Source organism: Cydia fagiglandana, chromosome 14 (assembly GCF_963556715.1).
Source record: "Cydia fagiglandana chromosome 14, ilCydFagi1.1, whole genome shotgun sequence".
Classification (NCBI taxonomy): Eukaryota; Metazoa; Arthropoda; class Insecta; order Lepidoptera; family Tortricidae; genus Cydia; species Cydia fagiglandana.
This window is the reverse complement of record NC_085945.1, coordinates 6,354,789-6,367,284: the sequence shown is the minus strand read 5'-3', so window position 1 is coordinate 6,367,284 and position 12,496 is coordinate 6,354,789. Positions and strand designations below refer to the sequence as shown.

At 36.1% G+C, this 12,496-nt stretch overlaps 1 protein-coding gene across 1 annotated transcript in view; it reads right to left on the bottom strand.

Moving 5' to 3' along the window:
* Window positions 1-5,444: 5,444 nt before the first annotated feature.
* Window positions 5,445-12,496, bottom strand: part of LOC134670651 (carboxypeptidase B-like) — a 150,100-nt gene continuing 143,048 nt past the window's right edge. The window contains exon 7 of the mRNA XM_063528464.1: window positions 5,445-5,456. The gene's annotated coding sequence lies outside the window, so the exon portion shown is untranslated. The remainder of the gene's footprint in view (window positions 5,457-12,496) is intronic.

Here is a 12,496-nt window from a genome sequence, read left to right as displayed (position 1 = left end):
TGCGACCTGGGCCGACCCACCGGACGGTTATCAGTCTGTCGTCCCAAGAACGCCCTCTTGACAGCCCGATCCTCTCCCATTCCGAGTAGGCTGAATATCATCGGCGAAACGAAAGCCCACAGACTTCGCTGGTTCGGTTAAAATACTCTTGTGATATCCCAACCTCGTCGCCAATTGTGATATTTGGGAAAAGATACTCAGACTAATTAAATTAGCACTTTATTACTTAATTTAGTTTTTACATTCAGTCGGCCATTAATTTCTACGTTTATTCACGAACGAAGAGCGAGACAAGGCGGCGCGATAGAGACCGCATATGGAGCATTCCACGGGCTGTCCCGTACAAACGCATTTTATTTCCTGTGTTGCGACTTTTTTCGCAGCATTTAAAGCAGGCGATTATTTTTCTGTGCATATTTTTGACCATTTGTCATAGAAAAGGAAACTCTTATACCTTTAAATCTTCAGAAACTTCGCGTTTGTACGGGACAACGGTAGACAATTTCATGGAATGCTCCATATTAGGTTGCGTTCATTATGGATGCGTTCTCACAACTCTAAATCGTAACGAAAGAGGCAACCCTAACCAAGACACATGTTACAGCCTCTTTTATCGGCGGATGCCTTATGAGCCTTCTGATGGGAGAATTTACTGTAACGTCTCATTCCTTTTTTATTTCATGTCCGCCATCGTGAGCAACATGGGACTTGTACACTGCCGTATTCGAACTTCAAGATATTCACAAGAGACGACACGTACAGTCAAGGAATTTAAATTCCGACCCATTTCGTACTTTGTCACAGTGACAACCGTATGAGGTCTCTAGCGGCTTTCATATTGATTGTCACTGTGACAAAGTACGAAATGGGACGGAATTTAAATTCCTTGACTGTACTAGATCCATTCTAGATACGTTATAGATTAGATATCATCTAGTTCTCTTTTGCAGTGCAATAATATGTTACACAACGAAGGCCGCAAAAATATCTGACACGGTCTTAGTTATTTGTAGAGCCATAAGAGCGTGTCACATATTTTTGCGGTCTTCGAAAAGTAACATATTATTGCAGGTGACTGTATACTCACACGCAATAGAGCCTGGCTAATGAAAGTTGAACCTGAAAAAACGCGGCAATTTCAAAAATTCCGTAGCAGGCGGCTCTTTGATTACAAGGACTGCATAATTTTTATACTTTTTATGATTTCTAGAATACGAAAATTTGTTTTTTCAAGGTTCAACTTTCATTAGCTGTACACCTTGGAAGTAAAATTATAGGAAGGTGCATAGACAATATATAGTGATAGCGGTACAGCCTGAAATTCGGGAATCAGCTGCAAATGGTGTTAAAGGTATGAAAATCAGCACGATTAATCTTTAGGCCATTTGAATCAATTTGACCCGTAGCACCAATAAAAAAAAACAAACGGAAAGGAGTTATGACGTCATCTTTTTTTTGTATGGAAAAATAAAAATTCTTGTTCAGAAACCTATCGTGTTTGGTATTAAATGAAAGGGCATTTTGAGCCGGTTCTAAAAATATATCACATTATTATATTTCCGTCACTTGCATTCAATTAAAATTAAAATAATTTTCAAAACATACCAAGTTTGGACTCCTCCAGATACGAAACTGTTGAACTATTTTTTGCGAAATATACCTCAAGTAATACCCAATATCCTCATATAATACTAAAACTAAATATTTTCGAAATCAATTTCTTGGGGTTAGATATGTCCATCTCGGGCGGGACATGTCGCTAGGCAGTCAGACTCGCGCTGGACTTTGAAAGCTACCACCTGGAAAGGACCTGCAGGCAAACGACGCTCCGGGAAACCAAGCAGCCGTTGGACTGATGACATAAATAAAACAGCCGGTACAAACTGGAAATATATAGCTACCAACAGGGATAGATGGAATTCCTTGGAGGAGGCCTTCACCCGACGAGGGGTTCTTGTCCACCACAAAAAATTAATAAATTGTATATTTAAAATATGTGAAAAATTTACTTAACAATAACAATAAATAATAAAAAATTTACATTAAGTATATACTTTAAATAAATACTTATAAATAGATGCTAACATATTTTGTTGAAATGTAATGTAACGAATTGGACTCGAAATAAAAGGCTTTTTTATTTTTATTTTTTTATTGCTGGTTTTTAACTCAAAATTTTACAAAGAAATGAATACAGATTGTCAAATCAATGCAGCTTTTGTTTTTGGAAGAACACTATTTTCGGGATAAGAAAAACTGTTTTCAAAGGAGTCAGAAATAATTTCAAAAACTCACTTACAGATCTGACATAGTGCATAATTGTTTTCCATCGTATTTTCTCGGAAACGTTCGTATTCGTCATGCTAATTCAGTCAACCTCAGTACCTACTTTTTGTACCGAGACTGACTGAAGGGCATTTTAATTTAACTTGCACTTTAAATAGCGACTTAAGTCGTGTTTCAGTAACGTCTAACCGTTACATTCCTGACAAAATGTATGAGATTTGACATTGACCGTCAGTTTTGTAACGATTGCTATCCGGCCGTTAAGAGGGCGTAGAGGAGGGTAAATTTTCAGATTCTGTCAAATTACCCCATTTCACACACAAACGCAGCTCACGCACACTACCTCAATTTACTGGGACAGGTCAGTGACCCCTAATGTTTTTTTAAAGGTGCTGCTTCGAGTTTAGTGTTAACTACTAACCTTCTTTGAGGAATTCAAACTGTCACAGCTTTCCTTTGTGAGAAGACAGAGAAAAAACACTTTTTTATATATAGCTTTCCTTGTTTGTTCATGTCATGTCATAGGTATGTGACGTATTAGGTAATTAATTATTTTCGTTGTTGACTTTTGTATTAAGATAGGTTCAAAACGGCGACGCTCTTAACTGTCCATCGGTGGACCTTATGCCTTTTGTAATAAGGTTTACGGACTGTCAGTTAACAGTGTGGTGGTGGGCAATGGTAGGTATGCGGTTTGTAGACAGACCGAATTAAACCTAGGAGTTTTATTATTAAAAATATAAGAAATCATCTCATCTATCTACTCGAAAAAAGTGGACTATATCTAAAATTATCCCTTTATTACTTATAGGTCTTGTAACATATTTTTTTACAACTAAAGACGCTTATTTAATTTCACTTATAACTTAATTTTTAAAGCTCTGTTAATAATAAAGCTTTAAAAACATCTAATAAAATTCAGGTACTACACTTATACTTTTGTAAGTCAGTAAGTGATGCTTACTTAAAACTTATTGGGAAATCAAATAACTCATAATTACCTATATTAAAATATATAAATGTACTATTTCATCTCATTTCATCCCAATCCGCATTGGGCTAGCGTGGGGACTATAGCCCAAGCCCTCTCGCGCATGAGACGAGGCCTGTGCTCAGCAGTGGGACGTATATAGGCCGAAATGATGATGATGATTTCATCTCATACGTTCAATAAGGCCCAGGACCGGGCCTTGTCACCCGCACTGACAGAGGGCCTTTTTAGCCCTACATAATATTAAAGAACTGTGTCCCGGATAGTATGGGTTCTGGTCCATGGCGCGTCCTGAAGTAACTTATACAGTGTGTAATCGTTAAGTGTAGCCAGGCTATAATTCCGTAAATATAACAGATATCAGAAAACTTCAAATTGATATCAAAAGTGCGTTACCCAATGAGTAAAATTACATTTATAACTTTTTTTAAATAAAAGTAGAAATATCTCAAACATTAACTTCAAACCCTCCCATACATTTAGTACGACGACTCACCCCTCAAAGAACGTCGGTGTCCTAAGAGACAAAACTGCTTGAGATTCATTATTTGCGATAGTAAACTGTAATAGAATAATAAAACTACCGTTTATTAAATAATAATCTCAAGCAGTTTTATCTCTTACGACACCAACGTTCTTTGAGGGGTGAGTCATCGTACTAAATATTTAGGAGTTAGGGAGGGTTTAAAGTTAATGTTTGGGATATTTCTGCTTTTATGAATAAAAATATTAATGTATTTTACTCATTGGATTACGCGCTCTCTATATCAATTCGAAATTTTCTGATATCTGTTATATTTACGGAATTATAGCCTGACTACACTTAACGATTACACCCTGTATATCATTAGATAGTTCATAGCCTATATCGATAGAATATATCGTTCTTATGAGCGTATTTGGTGGGCATACCTTATTATTAAAAAAGTCTACTGCTTTATACTCGGAGTAATTAACAATGGAGCCGCCATTAACAGGCGTTCCCCTCTGTCGAAAATAGGCGGCCAATGGTCAACCACATGTCAACCATATGTATGGACTGACGTTTGGCTGACTTGACGTACCTATACATTTGATGTGCCCCTCCCCCGCAAAAAACGGCAGACTATTTTGTACCGAAAATTTTAGAAATGGCGTCTCCGTTGGTTATATCCTCTAAGGCTTTATAATAGGGTGGCACTGGTGGCAGAAACTCATTTCATTTGTAAAATTATCACCTGTAATTTATCTGTAAAATATAAAAACATTGTATTCACACTTTTCAAATGCCAGATGATTATTTTATTTAATTTTATTTCAATATTTAATGTTTGACTTGCCACGTGCGGTGCCACAATTATTATTCAGAAAAAATATATGAGTGCCTATTTTATAGTGATACTTTTTAGAATGGAGAATAAATGAGCAAAATTTAACAATTTTTTTATTTAGTACAAATCACCACACTGTGATTGTAAAAAAATACATATAATATTCATTTATTGTGCAAAAATCAGTTTATTTGTATGAATCGTTATACATACCTATAACGATTATTTAAAAACTGAATTCCTCGTCCCTAGATTATACAAAAATGATATATAACTTGCCCTAGTTGCTAAGAGCATGAAGAAATATAGCATAGATTGGACCGGGGAGCCGACCATTTCCCCTCTTCCCTTATTTTTGGTATACGGTACGATCTCGTTGCTACCGGGCCTTATCAGCCCATTATTTGGTAATAACGGTATGCAAGGCATCTAACACAACTAATAAAACCTCCATGAACAGAAATGGGTGACATATTTTATAAGATTTGACAGTATCCAAGAAGAATCTTCAGATTCAGAATCATTAAACGGCAACTAAGCCACTAGTATTGGGTTGCCTATAATCATTTTTCTGTGAATGTAATCGTAAACCTCTATCCGTTAGTATGCGATTCATTAATGGACGCACCATGGCCCAAATCGGGACACAGTTCTTTAACACGTAATGTTAATAATCAGTGAACATTATTAATTACGCTCAAATGCTTAAGTTTCAGTACAGGTAAAAGTACATATGAGCTGTACTTTTAATTGTTAGTACAATCGGCATCAAATAGATAGTGACGGCCAAAGTGACCAAATATAGTTATAGGATCTAAATGTGAACGAATAAGGTCAGGTGAGGCATATAAGGCCCACCTTTATATTAACTGAAATAGTTTTATTAATAATCAGGATATTATGACCAAACCAATTCAATGTATATTTCTCATTTGTTCATGTTTCTTACACTGCTACTGTTGCTGTTACTGTTACCGACACAAACACCAGAGAGGAGGAGATCAAAATACGCATCCAAAACGCCCTGCGGTGCAGTGCAGCCCTCCACAAAGTGTTGGTGTCCGGGCTTCTCAGCAAACATACAAAGTTACGGATATATAAAACCGTTATACGGCCTATCCTAATGTATGGCTGTGAGGCCTGGTCCCTAACACTAAAAGAAGAAGGTCAGCTCCTGGTAGCAGAGAGAAAAGTTTATCGCAAGATCCTGGGACCTATTCAGAGAGATAACGGCACCTGGAGGATCTGGAAAAATGCCGAGATCGAGGAGTTAGTGGCCAAACCCAATATCATCGGCGAAACGAAAGCGCACAGACTTCGCTGGTTCGGTCACCTACTCTGAATGGGAGAGGATCGGGCTGTCAAGAAGGCGTTCTTGGGACGTCCGACTGGTAGCCGTCCGGTGGGTCGGCCCAGGTATCGCTGGGAAGACAGTGTGGCGGCGGATCTACTTCAGCTTCGCGTCAGTAACTGGCAGGAAGTTGCGCAGGAGCGGGACAGGTGGCACGCTCTCGTTTCGGAGGCCAAGACTCTCTTTGGATCGCTGAGCCAAAATAGTTAGTTAGTTAGTTCATGTTTCTTAATACAGCTTTTGAAAAATCCATTTTATAAAAAAAACATACCATGTTGGTTCGGAACCGGGCCTTGTTACTGGCACTGACAGTGGGCCTTCTTACAATTAGTCATAGTACAAGTTCAAGAATAACAGAAAATACTACCGGGCCTTATTAGCTTTTATCATGAATTAATTTCATCTTAGATTTAAAATGGTCTATAGTAAAATACGGCCTACATGAGTCATGGAAAAACAAATTGTATTTTATTTAGTACCTATTTGTTGTTCAAAATCTTCAGTAAGCTAACTTATAAGACTCTTTCTATTATAATTAATCTAGATTGACAGTTTACTTAGCAAATTGTACTTTTACCTTTAGGTTTTATGTCGGAAATATTTCACCCAATTTGTACTGAAACATAAGCATTTGAGCGTAATTAATGATGTTTACTGATTGTTAATCTTAAATATACCTATTATGTAGGGCACTTAAATTATTTTAGCGGACCAAGCGGATGTGTATGTTTGTGGACCACTTTTTTATTTAAATAATTAAATTGTAATTCATTCAAAAAAAGCTATTACAATTAGGGATTTAGATACCTCACCTACCTTATTACAAAGCATTACAAAAATGTCCAAAGGCCAAAGCCACGCCGATAAGACATAAGACCTCATAAACGACTTCATAAATATAAACGTTCACTGAAAAAACCCAAATTCATTTCTGATAATTTTATTTCGTTACTGAGTTATCGTTTTGCACCGAATATCAATGAAATAAAAGCACGTTGTTGTTTGATAGATACATTTATATAAACATCGTCACATGAAACCAATATAGGTACTCGTAAACCAGACCACTGCGATGCCACTGGCTTTAAATATCGTTCTTTCAACTGATGATATAGCCACAAAAACCCGCTGAAACTGCAGGTCGAGTCTTGATTTCAATTTCTTGATGATATATCATTGCATTAACTTTCAAAGCACATGACATGATAGATCTTAGAATAGCAACAAAACTGGTTGAAACTAAGAATTTTATTGCTGAAATTATGTGAACAACATTGCTTCGTCTTCATAAATAAAATTTTAATAGTTTATATTGTTTAGGCTAAAATGTGAAGAATTTTGTTGATAAATTGTTTATCTAGTATATTGACATTATGTCATATATGTTTTTAAAATGACGTAATATGAATACCAGCACAATGAAAATTTATTCCAATAAGAAATAACAAATCTTCAAACTTTTTTCATTTTAAGTGAATTAGGAAGAAGCTAATTATACTGATTTGGTTGTATTAATATATTTTATTAAATAATTTGTCATATTTTTTAAGTATTATGACTCGTGAATAAAAATAAATCGAAATTTTAATGACTCTAGATCTCCGTGTGACGTTATTTATTTACCCTATTAATTTTGAACACAGTTTTTCACTGGCATCATCATTCGTATACGGACATGAATTTCTGTCAATATATATGCCAAATCGAACTGTCAACTTGGAAAAAAGAAGTACGCGTCCGCTTCCAACGGTCCACAGCGGGCATCTGAGGAGAAGGAGAATTTGACAGATATGGCGGATGTATGGAAATTATACGAAAGTTTACGTTTACGATTGAATTTCACTGTAGCCTTTAAGAGGAAAAATAGGAAAAGCCTGATTCGTTGTAGTCCAGTTATCTGGCTTTCGAAATCACTCGATTTTATAGCATGAGCATCGATTTTTTTATACAAATTTTACTAAACGCTGACACTCGTTCATCACGTTTTAGGTACAACTTTGCATAAGTGTATTTATTATATTGTAAAACATTTCAGATTTTCAAGGGTGATTCGTTGTAAACACACTCTTTGGGATATTAATGACATTTATTATATTTTTTTTTATCAAGAGATGTGAACGCTAGCGACTAAACGGTGACTGCCTTTTTCGCTGATTTTGCTCGATGCAGTCTATGCCCTGAAATGGCAAGACACGTTCGTACGTTTCCGTGAAAATTCGATGGAAAATAATTATGCACTACATCTGCATTTGAGTACCTAAATTTTCCATGGAGCCAAATCTTATCAACTGCCTTAACTTAACAGCTATTTAAAAGGAACAATGAGACAAAATTCTACAATCGTTCAGAACCCTTTCTGGAACCGCGCAATATTATGAAATGCCATATTACCAGCCAGTTTCCAAACGTCATATCTGCGGTAACAGTTCATGCAATTTGAACCTTGTGATTTCTAGAACAAAGTTGCTTTTGTAAAAACAGAAATGGGATAGTTATGAGGTTATTATGATAAGTAATTTATAACCTGAGGGTTCCGCAATTGTGTTACAATGGAGATCCCTAGGGGACGTGAGTCTCTGAATTGCTTATTAAGCGAAATTGGGGATTTTTTAGTATTTTTATCAATTTTGAGATTATGATCTAAACTTTAGGAGATAAGGCCTATTCGGACATTAAGATTATAAACTCGTTTGTTACTGATGTGATGTGTAAAACTACCTAAAATAAATCATATTGAGAATTGGAGATTTTCAAAGTTCGAATATGCTTATTATGCTCGTGGAACATAGTACTGGTACGTTTTTAGCTTGTGACCCAAAGTTCTTGATATTTTGTTACTATCTAATGAAAAAGTAGGTAAACAGCATCTTTGATCTGTTTTGAACCGCAAAGTTTTCTTTTCAAAGAGTTCTATTCTAAAGTCTCATGTATTATTCTAGATCGCTACCTCATACAAACAGAGAAAATAAAATAAATTTTTCGTGTTTTTTAATTTTTCTTGCACCTATTACCAGAGAACAAGCAAAACTCCCTCCCTCGGGCAAAAAAGAGAACAAGCATCTCTGTTTTGCCCGAGGGTTAACTGGTAGAGAATTCTGGCATTAAGTTCGCCTTTTGTACAATTTATATTATACAATAAATTAATAAAGAGTATTATCATGATTGTTTACTAGGTTCCATACCCCAATAGCAAATGTGCGTCTGTCAAGTCAACGGGCTCTAAATATGTACCTATATCATGAATCGTATAGTGCACCCACTCTACCGCTACATAATACGTCTGTAATAAAAAATAGTTCCATAAAAATAAACTTAAAATACTCGCTACTGGGTAAAAAATATCACGAGAAAATATTTTTTTACCGACCTCCAAATCTCAAAAGAAGGAGGTTATCAATTCGGTTGTGTATTTTTTTTATGTTTGTTGCTCCATATCTCCGTCATTACGGGACTGATTTTGAAAATAATTTTTTGATTGTATGTATATGCATACAGATTGGACCAGTTTTTGTCAAAACCCAGTTCTGATGATGGGATCCACGAGGAATCGAGGGAACTCCTCAAATATTAAAGGCATACATATAGTGATATTTGTATTTTTATCAACAAATTAATCAAAATACATTCAAAAAAGTGATATTTAATGAAGTGGAACTTCTGATGATGATCAGAACGGAACTCTTCAACGACGCGTAGTTCACGTTTGGTGATTTGTCCTCTTCGTTATGTTAATCAAGTTAAGTTTTTAAGCCACATTTTTGTCAAGCTCGAGTTTTGATGATGGCATTCACGAGGAATCGAGGGAACTCCTCAAATTTGTCTGGCCGCCGGTACAAAAGATTATCAAAAGACTGTGTTCACGAGTGTTCTAGCTTTTAAAGCGAGGTTAAAACTTAAAGCTGCGGCGAGGCAATAAATCTAGAGCTTTTACACAACTTTATTAGCTTTCTCGCGTATGTTATTGCAAAGTAGCATAACTTAGTAAGTAGGAAATACTACTTAGCGTCACTTGCACCATCTCACTAACCCGGGGTTAACCGGTTATTCATACGTCATAATTTCATAGAAGATTGACGTTTAAAATAACACTTGCACTTCGTGTGATATCAAAATTGTTGCAGACTTTTCTTGGTCTGACTTTATCAAGTGTGTATTTTTGCCTTCCCTTGTACAGTTCAAATGTTATTTCAAAGCGATAACGTGCCACTCGTTTATACAGTCTGACTGTACATTGCAAAGGCGACGGGCCGTGAATGCTGACACATGCATTTCCTTCCGTATTTTGACAGCTGTCGCACCACGGTTAACTGATATGACACGTGTAGATGTAGGTAAATTATAGGTAAATGATAGCATATGTTAAATTGCCACACGTTTAAAATATGTTCTGTTTTTGGGAATTTATTAGTAGGTACACTCCACGTACCTACGAATGTACGAATGTAGTATATATGTCGGCGGCCGATCTTAAGATCAGGCATATCGTGAAATTTCTTGGTGAAACGTGAAAATCTTTGACTCGCTCCCAGAGTCGACGGAGCCCCGCTTCGCGGGGCTCCTATTTCTGTGCAGTTTGCCCTTCAGGGATCTGAAGCAACCTAACGAACCTAATATCTTACCTATATATTGGTTTAATGTGACTATATCATCAAAACATTACACAGGAACATTACGATCTGCCTGATCTTACGATCGGCCGCCGACATATATACGATTATAAAAGTGAATTGTTAGGAAAATTATTTTATACTAGGTACAGTCACCTACAATAATATGTTACACAACGAAGGCCGCAAAAATATCTGACACGACCTTATTTGTAGAGCCAGAAGAGCTTGTCACACATTTTTGCGGCCTTCGAAGGGTAGCATATTATTGCCCGTGACTACTATAGCTGAAAGTGGTACCTAGTTGTTAGGTATTTCAATATTATCATTTACAAGAAAAGGATCCCTCATTTTTCAAATACTCGCTAAATTCGTATAATGATATGTAGTTAAAAGGTTATACATAGTTTTATTACCCAGCCTTCAGCCTGTTACAACGTTTATATGTATTAGGTATTATGTTATTTTATAGTTATGTTATGATGTGATTATTATTGCAATAGAGCGGTCATGTCATGAATACCAAAGCGTTTTTAATAGCTCTTCAAAACTCATTAAACTACGTTATGGCTCATACGTAAGTTTGTAAATGCCTATAAACGTTTAAATGTTTATTAAGCATAGTTATTACTGGTTTATGTTTCTATCTTTTATGTGTAACTCTAGTTCTGCCCGCATCCTCGTCTGCGAGTGATAAATGATGGTTGATAAAGTTATTAGTACCTAATATATTTTTTAATCAACTTCTTTCTACGCAGCCGATGGCTGTCGTTCCAACTTCGAATTAATGAGATAAAAGTTTTATAGGACAGACCACCATAATAGTTATTTACGATACAAGTACAGTACATATGGCCCTTTAAATTTTCAACGTAGTTACGTGCTTATAGGAGTTTCATCCTGGATTATGACGCACGGTTGACTCTTACATGTATGGCATGAATGCGCGCTGGATTAGCTGGTACAGTTAGCAAAATAAACCTGAAAAACAAAATATTATACCGTCTGTATTTCCATATCTACAGCAACGTCGCCATTCGGACGTAACTTAAGCTATTTACAAATACAAAGCAAAATGTCATATCTACGTGAAAGGGAATCAGACTGGCGATTTGAGAGCGAGTTGAAAGTGAAGAGACCGCGCGGCTCGCTCGCAAATTGCAAGTGTGATAGGTCCCTAAAGGCTCGGCAACGCAATGGACTGTGAATGGAGTCACTTTCTCGCCAAGGTAAAAATGTAGGTACACCACATGGGTATAACAATTGGAACGACGATTGGAACACCAAATTGAATTTAAAATTTCGTCGGGTGATAAGCAAAAGTCACTAACTAACATCATTAAAATTATTGGACAATAAACCGTGTTACAAGTGTAATAAAAGTGCATTGTTACTTTAATTTTTTGATAGTACTTAGTAAGTTTTGCTAGTCACCCGATGGTTTGTCATGCGAAAATCAGTACACAATTGAATGACTTTTCTGATACTTTTTACGGCTGTTTTGCGTTTGAAGGCTAAAATGCGAAAATAGAATGAACTAAAGGTATAACGATTCAAGATTTTCGGTTACCTATGCGGTATAATTTAGTTGGACAATGGAAAGTCAGAGGTTCTGACCCGCAGAGAATGTGGTTGCGGATTCACTGCAAAAATTGGCTCAATCCTGATAACCCACGGACCAGCTCACTAGTTATTTTTTTTTAAATTCTGTGTTAAGTATGTGAAATATTTAAATAAGGCATGAAAGTACAGATTTATTTTTTATTCGTGTATAGAGTGTGTGTTAAAGGTGTAAATTAATTTATTTATTTTTCGTTGTTCCACATAGTTTTTATTTTGGTTTTAGGTTTAATACTGAGGAGAAATTCGAAACTATAGATGTGTCATGCGTTTGTGTTGCCATTAGCCATAAATGTAATAAAATGCGAGTAGCATGTGATATTCAAAATCC